Source organism: Strigops habroptila, chromosome 6 (assembly GCF_004027225.2).
Source record: "Strigops habroptila isolate Jane chromosome 6, bStrHab1.2.pri, whole genome shotgun sequence".
NCBI classification, from domain to species: domain Eukaryota; kingdom Metazoa; phylum Chordata; class Aves; order Psittaciformes; family Psittacidae; genus Strigops; species Strigops habroptila.
In genome coordinates this window covers 58,478,429-58,490,898 of record NC_044282.2, presented here as the reverse complement: position 1 = coordinate 58,490,898, position 12,470 = coordinate 58,478,429, and positions in this window count along the sequence as shown.

The following is a 12,470-nucleotide window of genomic DNA, read 5'->3' as shown; positions in this document are numbered from 1 at the left end:
ATTTGTAAGTAGCACTGAAAGATTAAGAGTTCAATCCAGCATAGAGAATTTTCCAACATAAGGGAAGTGGGTTTACTGCTTGCTCAAGCCAAAATAAATGCAGATTTCTCTGCTCCCTATCCCTAGTCACACTATCTTTCCATGGTCACCAGACCACGGATTTATCCCAACAAAAAGAAAATTGTATTCAAACAATCCTGTCCCTGCTCTAACTCACTACAGAAGAGTACAAGTATTAGGAAGGGGAAGGAAAAGGGATCAGAAAAGACTGAAAAAGCTGGAGCCCTTCTGGAGCAGCTCACATCTTGACAAGTTTATATAATTTTTTAAATCAGGACCTATGAGCAATTTCAAAAAGAAAATTCAACCCAAAGTAGGTAAATTTCAATCCTTGTGGAAAAAATTCTAATAGCATTTTCATTTAAAAATAGCTGTATAAATGGGAGATTTCCAAAGGAAAATGCACTTGCCTTCCGGAGCAGCAGCCTTATTTATTTTTTTCCCACTGAAAAAACTTAAAAAAAGTCTGCATTTAGCATTTCAAATATAAGCACATGAAGCAGCCTCATGCATTTGGGTACACAGGGTCGTGCAAAATTCTTAGAAGTTCATGGATGAGCATCCATTAATTTTTTTACATAGACTAACATATAAACTACATAAAACTTAAAAGTAATTTTAAGACCAAAATAATGAAGATTAATCTTTTCCTCCTCACCTAAACAAATCCAAACACTAATTCTAATGTCTCCATTGTACACACTATAAGACCTGTAATTTCCTCCTGTTCTTCCAGTCGGACAAAATTGTACCTCGCTCTTTTGCAATATTGCTGCGGTTTTGCGGTATAATTAATACTCTGAGGAAACGCACACTGTGAGAATCTCTTCTAGAAACTGACCTGGCAGATGACCTCCATGTAAGCTATGGAGTAAACCTGATCCACTTCATTGATAACTAAAGCTGATAGAATAAGTAACTCTGACATAATATTGCTCGCAATCAACAGCAAAGGCACCAGATAGAGCAAAAAGGTAGATGGGTTCTTTAGACCTTTGTCCCTATCACTGACACATCTTTGAATCCTCCTGAGCACCACAGCAAACAATTACTGTGCATCACTAAGAAGCTGCATAAGGGACTATGTTGACCACTTAGTAACTCCGGTGCAGTTCAAGATCCTCACACCATGGCTTGGTTCAATACCTACTGTGGGATCCAAATCTTCTAAGATAGTAGAAATGTGGAGCTGGAAGGAGCTCCGTAAGATAGTGCAGCCCGCTCTCCTTCCCTGTGATGTGGGGAGGGTTTTCCTGCACTGTGAACATTCTTGCTTTTGGCCACAAGAGCTGCTGCAGTGTTTTCTTAAAAAATAAATTAAAACCTGAGGTTCCTGTAATGATGGGGTAAACTTAGGCCATAACTGTTCCTTATCTTGTTATTCTTGATGCAATTCGTACAGTTTACGATAGCGGTAAGGGATATGTGTTGAAGTGGATTAAAATAAATACTAAGAGTGTGCAGAGGCCTTTCAGAATCATGACCTGATAACACTGATTAGTTGTTTGGAGTTGAATAAAGACAGACTGAACTGCTAGCTTGCACTGGTTTTTTTCTTTCTAAAAGAACCATTTTCTTTTAATGAACCCACCCATTTCATTAGGATTGGTCTTCAGTTCTTAGCTTTGCGTGTCAAATGGTTGAGCCCCACCCTGGTAGGACTGCCAGCTCATTCCTGTGTGTCTTATTCAATATCACCCAAACTACTGGAAATTTTATGGGAAAAACCAAATTTATGCTAAATGTCAGGTCATCATTTTTGTTTGCTTTTTACTGAAAGTGCAAACCAACCAACCAACAATTTTTCACTTTTGGTAAGCCTGGGTAACCAAAACCATAGAAGCATAGAATCATTTCAGTTGGAAAAGACCTCCAAGATCAAGTCCAAACATTAACCTCACACTGCCAAGTCCACCACTAAACCATGTCCCTAATCACCACATCTACACTTCTTTTAAATAACCACCAGGGATGGTGACTCAACCACTTCCTTCGGCAGCCTCTTCCAGTGCTTGACAACCCTTCTTGTGAAGAAAATTTCCCTAATATCCAATCTAAACTCCCCTGGCACAACTTGAGGCCATTTCCTATTGCCCTATCACTTGTTATTTGGGAGAAGAGACCAACCCCCACCTCACTGCAACCTCCTTTCAGGTAGCTGTAGAGAGCAATAAGGTCCCCTCTGAGCCTGCTCTTCGCCAGACTAAACAACCCCAGTTCCCTGAGCCGCTCCTCATGAGACTTATGCTCTGGACCCTTCACCAGCTTTGTTGCCCTTCTCTGGACATGTTCCAGCACCTCAATGTCTTTCTTGTAGTGAGGGGCCCATAACTGAACACAGGATTCGAGGTGCCGTCTCACCAATGCCGAGTACAGGAGGACAATCAAAATGAAGTCATGCAACCATTACAGAAGCGGTGGCAGCTCTCTGCGCTTCTGCACTGCCTGTGGAGCATCGCTGGGATCTTTGGTGGCACACAGCAGCCGGGGCTTGCAGAGCTGGCAGCAGCTTTCGTTGTAACAACATTGCCACCTAGTGCTCCAGTGGTACAGTTCAGACAGGGCCTGGGAAATTACGCTTTTTAGCAACAGAAACAAGTGAAAACAAGTTTGTTTGACAGGGTTTTAATATTTTAGAGGAGTGGACATACAAGAAATACAGTGGCTCTTTCTGGTGATCCACCTCGGTCAAAGTGTGTGTAAAGTGCTCTCAGGAGGTGAGGAATTAATATTGTAGTCACTGCACACTTCTAAAAAGAAGTGTGATTTGTCACATTGAAATCTATCCACTACAAGGCTAGGAATAAAGCCTTAATTGGTCATCTAGACACCTTCTGCTGTAAATAGAGATAGGGGGAATTCTCAGGTTGTAACATCTGACCTAGATGAGAATGTGTTTATTTGAAAACATAATTTATTAATAAACCTGTGTTTATTAATAAGCATGTGTTTATCAATATGCATAATAATAAACACGTTGATAAACATCCTCTCTGTGTTTTTATTCTCTCTGCTCTTTGTCTAGTGAACCACAGCGAGTCAGACTGGATACCTAAATTGTAGGTGGGTAATTTGGAGTAAGGTGAGTCTAGTTGTAATTCTACAGCAGAGCTAGGAAAAGAACTGAAATCTTTATAACCCTGTATTTTAGCCACACTACCACATCTCCTGTACAATTTACTTTTACTGAGAGTGAAGGAACATGCCATTTCTGAAATAAATCAAAGCTTGCTTACTTTCTTTTGTATGATCTGTAGTTTCACACTACCTTTTGAGGACTTTGGGGGTTTGAACATTTTAAATTTGATCCCAGTGACTATGCTACTACAAAGAGAGAAAGGATACCTGCAGGATAGAGGTAGAATTTTATTCCCAAAAGAAAACAGCATCAGAACATCTATTCTAGACAGTCTTGGGGAGAAGGGTAAAAGTTTTGCTCGCTGTAACTCTGTTGATCTGAGTTTTTCCAAGTGAAATAGCTATTTTTTCTGCATGTTTCCAAGTGCACTGCAGGACGCAGGTTTCTGACAGGACAGGTATAGAGATGCGGTTGAAATGGTCTGGTTGCAGACTGTGTTCTTGCATGATTCCTACCCAGCATGATTTTGGAAGTCACTTAGGTTACCTGTACAGTTTCATATAAGATGTAATTTCAGGCATCACCATGGTAGTCTTCATCTACCCATATGAGCTTAAACCAAAGATGTACTGTTTTAGCATAAGTTATATGAGTTTACAAAAAGCTCTGAGAGTACATAAGTATCTGGTACGAAAGTCTGCATCACCGTATCTCTACTTCTACCGCAAAATTTGAGCAACAGGTAATCAACTTCCCTTCATGTACACTTTCTCATTGAAAAGTTATATTAATTGCAACACCAGCAAGGATATCTCTCTAGGACGGGCTATCTTTGCTGCTACCGCTTAGTTTAATAAACATACACACAAAACTACACTACTTGCTTCTCCAAGGTAAGATGTGTCAGTGCACTGATAGCAAACACAAGTGGTTAGCTCTTTGGATTGAAATCTCCTGTGAAAGACGTTCTACTGAAACCTCTAGGCAACTTGAATTTGGATGAATCCAAATGCAGCTCCATGTGTCAATACAAGATTTCAGGATTACTCTATCGGCAGTGTCCAAGTTACAGGGGAACTGTCCAGATACAAGCTGCCTGGCTCAATAACTCATAGAGGAAAAAAGTCCTGATACTTGTGATAGTTAACAGTAATAAGCTCAGTATCCTATAGTTGTATCTGGAAATGTAAAGGGTTTAGCAAATCAGCAAATTTTCCTTGTGGGCCTTCTTGTTCTTGAACTGGAGAAGTATTCCTCTGTGTCCTAGCTGTCATTACATGCTTGACAGATTTCGGAATGGGATGTAACAAGTTGTCCAAAACTATGAGACAGATTTTCCTCCTGTACTAAAGTATACAGTAGTAACTTAGTCTCTTTAGCAAGTATCATGTGGCTTGTCAAACTGTAAATGGGTGGCTGGGAGCTCCTAGCTCTACACATGGCTTACTAGATACCTGCAGGAGGGGAAACAGCAGCCCCTGCTCCTTTTAATTGTTTTACGAAGCATTCTCCCTTCTTTTAACAGTAAGAGATGTAATCGCACAGAGACTAACCACCCATAAAATGTGACTTCTTTGGAAACACATCTGGTGCTCTATAATTGATTGTTATAGGTATGATACACATCTGATATTGGTTCTCTCTGTCATATAGATGTTATCTTTGTCATTATATCGTAATCTCCGTTTGTGTAAATAACAGATGAAGAAAGACTTTTTTTCAGGTGAGCACTTGAAAATCTGTGTTCAAAGTGAAGTTGGAATATTCAGTTACATTGCATTGATTCTTGCCATTAAACAATAAAGAGTAGGCCCTCATCTTGGCCCATCTTTGACTTTTAGATCCGAGTATTAAGTAAATACAGAGAACATGTGAAGATATTCAGGGCAGGATTCACCACTGCTAACTGAAGAGATCTATTTCTGAGACAATCTTTAAATGGGGACAAATATGCTACTGTGGAGCACATATCTCTTGAACCCCTTTACAAAAGAGTATCCACCTTGGCCATCCTGATCTTTCTGAGATGGATTTAAATAGAGCTTAAAAGGTCTAGCTCAAGTTTAGACATACACAGTGCATAAGTGATGCACAGTGATACATCTGGCAATGTAACCAGATCAATCCCAATTAGAGTAGGTACTGCTGTAAATTACTTTCTGCAATGTAAGGTAGGGATGAGCTCATCCTTCTAATTTCCCAGTGTCATCCTGTAACTCAAAAGCATGGTTTACTGACTAAAGTACTGTGACTAAAAATTCCTTGACATCAATAGGCTGATTGCACATTAACTTCAGACATCTCAGTCCTGCTAGTGCAAAACTGTTCAGAAGGAAGATGTCAGGCACAATGACATTGACCATTGACAACTGGGTCCCATTTTCGCAGAAGCTGTCAAGCAGACGTGACAGACAAGCATTCTACACCTCTCAGTGGATTGATTAGAGCAGGATTAGGAATTTTTTAAAAGCATCTAAATGCTTAAATCCCATGGAATTTTTTTTTTTTTTTTTTTTTTTTTTTGAGTTTGGGCATCTTAACCCTACTGTGAATCTTATCAGCCACTCGGGTACATGTGGAAATTTGGCTGATGATTCTGGAGATTCCCTGTGGAGAGGGGTCACACCTGAATTAAACCGTTACAGCCATAGCCAAAAGTGGAAGGCCTAGAATACCATGTATATGGTAGGTCTTGCCAAACTAAGAAATTATTCAAATCTTAATCAGTGCAATGAAGTGCTTAATTATTGATGCTTGGACTTCAGAACATTGCACTTTTATAGTAGATTAACAAGGAATGTTTTCATATAGACACAAGCTTTGTAAAATACCCTGACTATTAGAAAGTTCAGTTTACATTATGCCAAGGGCAGAATCAAATTCCAAGCTGTCAAGCTCTTCACTTAAAATAATTTCTCTATCACTGTCCCCAAACACATCTCAGGACTATCAGTTGTGACGTCTCCTGTGCAGAAGTATGGTCTCTGGGGTACAGAGAGGTTATTTAGCTTTGAGAACTTTAACCAATGTTAAATTCTGTCCAGTTTCGGAAGTAAACCAGGAAAATCTGCTTTTACCTGAAAATCAGGGATCCTGCTACATCTATGAAAACTAATTTCAGCTGTTATCCAGGAGTTAGCTTAGCCAGTATAACTAGTGTACCACATAATATAAGGCGTATGTGCCCACAGGGAAGGGAAGAAACAGAACTCGTTGAAATGAATTTAAAATTGGTTTTTCACTGAACCTGGTAAACAGTAGGGTTCCTCCAAGATCCCTAATTCCCAACTTAAGAAGCACAACAGACAGTCATTATGCAAACCTGTGTAAATTCAAGTCCAAATGATTTACAGACTAAACCAAGTAAAGCAAATCTTAGCTTTGACTGCAGATAACATATTTTTCGATTTAATGTTGAAAAAGAAAATCAAAAGAAAATTCAGCTTGAATCAGAAAGAAAGAAAGAAATTGAATGACTTTTTTTCCTTCCTGTTTTTTAATTTTGTGTAAAAAAGTATGACTTAGGAGATTACCACTGGGAAGACAAAATGTTACATTGCAATGCCAAGTGAAACATTTTGGTATTTAAGAACAGAAAAGCACAGTACTGGATCAGACCTGAATCCTGTCTCCAGTAGGAGCCGAAAATTAATGTATATGGAAAAGCATAAACCAATATTTCTTCAGAATTGTCTCCAAGCCTGCAATACCTTACAGCTCAGGGGTTTCCCAAACCTGAAATCATGCTTTGTATCTAACTCAATGAACAACTTATCTGCAAAGTTGTATAGACAACACTTCAACTCATATAAAGTTTCAGCACTGGAATTGAGGAAATCCATGGCTGACTGCATGTTCATGCATGTGATAAGACACTTCCTCTAATTTTTTTTCAATCTCTGACCCATTGTTCCATTTAATCCACCTCACTGTTGAAAACAGTGCAAGCATTTCACAATGTATTCATTTTTACTTAATTAAAAAAAATATCCGCAACATTTATTCCTCACTGAATGAATGTGAGCCCTCTTACCATGAAATGGGAAGGAGAAAATGCTTGTTACAGCATTGAGCTCCAGCTGCTGTCTGTAACCCCACATTCAAACAAGATACTGAGCACAGCTTTGAAAAGAGCTACGTGCAAGATGACTAAAACTGGGCATCATCTATGGCCCCCACAACTCTTGTGCAGGGTTGAACCTTTTTGGACAGAAAGCCCTGATGTGAGGTGAAAACTGGTTTGGCATTACAGAGATAGAGAGCAGACTTCTGGTCATAGCTGCTGTTGTTGGATGGGCAAAACTGGCAACTTTTTTAAATTAAAGAAAAAAATGCGCTCTCTGACATCGATTTATGGGCAACAATACAAAGTTGGGAAATACTGGCTCTAAAACTGTAGTCTTCTTGTATATTTCCTCTGGCTTTGCCTGACATCTGTGATTTTCTTTCATGTGGTTCACTTTTTTTTGTGGTTACAATTTGTGTCGCATTTCCTATCTGAAGCTAACTAGGAACAGTGATCTTATCTCCATAAAAAGAGCATTCACAGATGTGATTCACATCTCAGATTTGGTAGATGATGACATGTAGAAGTGATGGAAATTACTTACTAATTAACTTTTATCTCCCAACCATTAAAGAACCTGTGTGCCAGGCCACATGCATGCATGCATCCCCAAGAGTATCTTAAATAAGATCTGTAAATCAACAGTAAATATTGGGATTTTTTTCTTCTTAGTTTCTGAACTCTGAGGTGTGCTTGCTGTTTTTCTCTAACATCACAAAATCTAAAATTTTCATGGTTTTTATAAAACAGAGTTTCTGTAAATACGAAATCTAGTACAGGTGTAAAAGATTTTGGATAACTTAGGCATCAAGATTCAACCAAAGTATCGAGTCCCAGATTAAAGATTAACTCAAAAATGTCTCCAAATTTGCACACTAACAAAGATATGTACTTGTGTGTATGCATTTCCCACTATATATGAGGGAAATATTTGGCATCTCTTCAGAAGGTTAAATTGTCTCAGCAATCTGCAGTCAGGTGTGAATGATTACATTAATGTATGAAGATAAGAAATAAGAGCTGAGCAAGCATGGTGGGAGTGATAGTGTTGATCTTTGTGTATGATGAAGAGTAAGGAAGTCCTCAGAAAGAAATGAACTTCCCAGTTCACAGAAGATCTCTGCAAAGCAGACATTTAGAGGGTGCTAATTAAGGCCTGTTGAACACTCTGGATAAATTGACTGAGACACTAATTCAGGATTTACAAATTTTAGGAATGCTGAGCAAACTTTTTTTGTCCAATTTCTAGCCAGTAACTTTTGAGTCTCATAGGACCTAGAAGATTCCTGGCCTTTGTGTGAACACAGACTTTAGTGGTGTTACCTTACAACTAACAGCAAAGCAATGGAGGATGTGCAGAAGAGCAAGTTACCACCTGGCAGTGGATCATCTCTCTGGTAAGCGTGGGCAGTAACCGAGTTTTAGAACAAACTAATGACTCAGCCCCTGTGTTGACTAAAACCATCAGCAAGAAACTCCATCATATGAATTTACACAAAGCATATTTCTTAGGTCAGGCATGAAATCAAAATTCCTTTAAGGAAGATGAGACTTTAAACACTTGCTGCTGGGAAAAAAAAAGTCTCCAAAGGCCTTATCTCATGCGTGAGACAGTCACAAACATCTGCTTCTGTTTCAGTTTTTCCTTCTGTTAAAAACTAAAGAGAGTGTTTCCAGATCCCTGGAGCAGCTGTCCCTTTTAAGCCAGATACATAGCAATACGACACACACTGTTGGACTGTGGAAGTGAAAATGCTGTATTTATCAAAACAATTTTTATCTCCTATTTTGGGGTAATTGCTAGCCAAAGCAGTGGAAGTCTATTACCAGATATTTTAGTATAGTATTTTGAATTCTGATCTAGAAACTAGCAAGTATATGTGTCATATTTCAGGAGAGTCTCATCAATAGCAAATGTGACATGCAAATTCAACTAAAGCCTACAGTTTAATCCTCATTAAGAGACTCATTGGTGTCCACTTTATCAGGATAATGAGATAGAAAACAAGAGTCCTAGGGGAGACCTTAATTAGGAGTTTTGGCAGGTCTGTTAAAATAAGGATATGATGACTGATTCAGGGGATTTGCTGTCATTGCATTTTATTGTTAGTATGGATTTGCAAATGTATCTTGTTCTCCTAAGCTTTTAAATGCTTTAAAATAGCTTTCCTCATTCTATGATTTTTTTAAATCTTTCCTTCACATTCCTACATACCTTCAGTCCCTCTGCCCAGTCAGACATTAGAAGACAGGTTATACTTGCAGGGGTCTTTACATATTAATGTGTGTCTGTGGTCAATATCTGAAGCAGTCTGAATATTATAAATATGATTATCTAAGGATAATCTTAGAGCAAAAGCAGAAGAGAAATTCCCGGTCAGGACACACTTTTCTTGTTCAAACTGGGAAAATAGTTCAACCTCTCCGTGCTTCTGATCCCTGCCTGTAAAATGGAAAGGAACATTATTTGAACACTTGTGTTATTTTTCTTATTACGGTTACTTATTTTAAGCTTCCTCAGACAAAAGCTGCTTTTTATTGTGTGCACATAGATCACACAGTCTCCAATGCTGATTGTGATTATCAGTTGCTCCTGTGAGAGAAATGTATCCTCATCACATCACATTCCTGTTGGATTGTAGCACATCTGCCTTCTCTGCTTTATCCACAGCTTAAGTACTGCTTGGCTATCACATAGTATTTGGCTGCTAATTCAGCCAATTAAATGTTATTTCACGGACAAGCAAATTTCCAGAAGCTAAATGACTCTGTATTGCTCTGACCCCAGAAACAAGGAAGGATTTTCAATATCTCAGCACAGCCAGTGGCCCAAGAATGCCCCAGGCCATCAGCTGGTGGGGTCTGGAGCATATACTGGAGAAATACCTGCTTGTACCAGCCCTGTTCTTGCTGTCTTTCTCACGACTCTTTCACCGGTCACTACCCAGGCTTCCAAACTATGGGAACATTTGATCTGTCTATAACAGTAATAAAATAAGTTTAACCTTTTATTATTATGCTAGTAATTTAATAACAATTAATTGCTATATTATAATTTTATTACTATAAACTGAGTACTTTTCCCTGACGTATAAACTTTTCCCTGATCCAAGACAAGAGTTCACATCTACACAGATCAGCTTTGTTGTCCTCCACAACCAATGACTACACATGGATTTCCTACTAGGCATGAGCCTTATGTGCAAATCACCAGAGGCTATGCAGTTGTTGCTGGCCTGGGCCAAAACCAAACTGAGTCCAGGAACCTTCCAGCAATTAACAGTACAGTTTACCACATGGTAATGATTGAACCAGAGCCTGGCTGGGCTTTTACTAAAACAGTTGCAGCTGAAGGGACCCAAATACAGACATTTCCTTTATGGTAAAATGTATGTCCGTAATTCCAACAGAGGGATGTAAAACAGTCCAAAACATTTTGCCTGAAGAGATTTCTGCTATTGATGTCACATCTGCGTGTTGTTCAGGACCCACAGGGCTGGCGCATCTGAAAGGGAGGAAAGTAATCCTGCAGGAGTGCCTTGATTGGCAATGTTGAGATGCCCAAGAAAACACAGCTGTCCTTTTCCACTTAAAACCAAAGACAAGAGCAATGTTGGTAGAAGTTAATTTTTAAGTGTCACTTAGAGGTCGGAGAGCTCCTGCAGAATAGACAAAAACTGGGATCTGTGCTCCTCTCAACATGAAGAACCAGTTATACCAACAGCTTTTCCAGCCACAGGCTGGGATGGGACCATCTACCTCCACCTTCTGTCAAGGCTAGACCTCAGTGTAGAAAAGTTGCCACCCAATGACTCAGCTGTCCATGATGGAATTCTAGAAAAAAATTGCAGCAGAGATCTCCAGGTTCACAGCGATATTTAAACCAGGGCTGCACAGAAGTCATTATGTAGGACACATTGTTTTTGTTGGCATTTCAGGTTAGTTGGCTAAAATAATTCAGCCTAAAAAGATCCTTTAATAAGGTGCATAACTCGTCTTGTTTTCTGGACATGGGCCCTCAGTTCTGGCTGGGCAATAGCTACTGCACTGCTGGGAATACCTGAATTTAGGTCCCTTTCTGGCCGTGAGATGTAGTGTTTAAAGCAGCAGTCCTAAATGTATAAATTTGCAAAGCTGTCCCTTGAACGAGTATGGTGCATAAGGCCTCTGGAGGGACATCCTGAGGATTTTTTCTTGAAATAGAAGAGTTTCAGATACCAAACAAAGACAACAAGGTTGTTCCACTTTTCTGGCAGGGCTCCAGTTTGATAATTGCTATTTCACCTATCCATATTCCCTGTGAAACTTTAATTGCAAAAGATTACATGTGTGTCCCCCTTGAATTCATGGAGAGGGTTGCTCAATTGTGTTTCATATTTGCCACACTGCTCCCAAAATAAAGTGAATTTTGTTAAACCTGGCAGAGCAGAGGAATGTGTACTGAGATACTTTACCTCTGTAATTCCATACACAAGAGAAACACTATGTTGCCATATGCCACCTTCAGAAAAGATCTTTGGTATAGAGATGATTTGAGATCACAGGAAGGCCTTATCTCTTCTAGACATCTACCTCGGCTTAATTGTACAAAATGGAGGTGTAATTTTTATAGCAATATCCTACTGTTATGATGCCTAATATAGGTCTTGGTGAAATTCTGTAAAAGATCATATAATCGTACAGGTTATTTTTCTTCTTATTCATCACCCTGAATAAAAAAAAAAGTTTTTTCTAATGTTGATTTGCCTGAATTTAAATCCAGGCAGTGCAACGTGAGCTTTTCTATATGAAACCGAAGTCTCACGATTCCTAATATTCTGTGCATGTGAAGTATAAACTCAGGGTTGTTGCTGTTTAGTCTTGGAGACTAAGGATGGAGGTTGGAGGTCATTAAATTCTTCATCACAAGATTTTCACAGTTGACAGTAGCTTTCCACATGTTTTTCAGTTTTCCAACATCCTTTTTTAATGTCTAGAGATCTGAACTCAATAAAGTATTGATCTCTTCAGTGATGTGCTTGGAGACAAAATCGCTGCTATTCATTACTTGCCCTATGTTACACACATAAGAATATTATTAATTCTTATCCCTTCTAAATTTTCTTGCTTGTAGATGATGAACCCAGTCTTCAAACAGAGCCTTTATGTTAAGAAGTATGACTTTACAATTGCTTATTTTAAACATTCTGTCATTGAACAGACATGTTTGACTAAATATTCCGAGTCACTATAATGACAGCAGCCAAGTTGTTTTACCTCTGAACA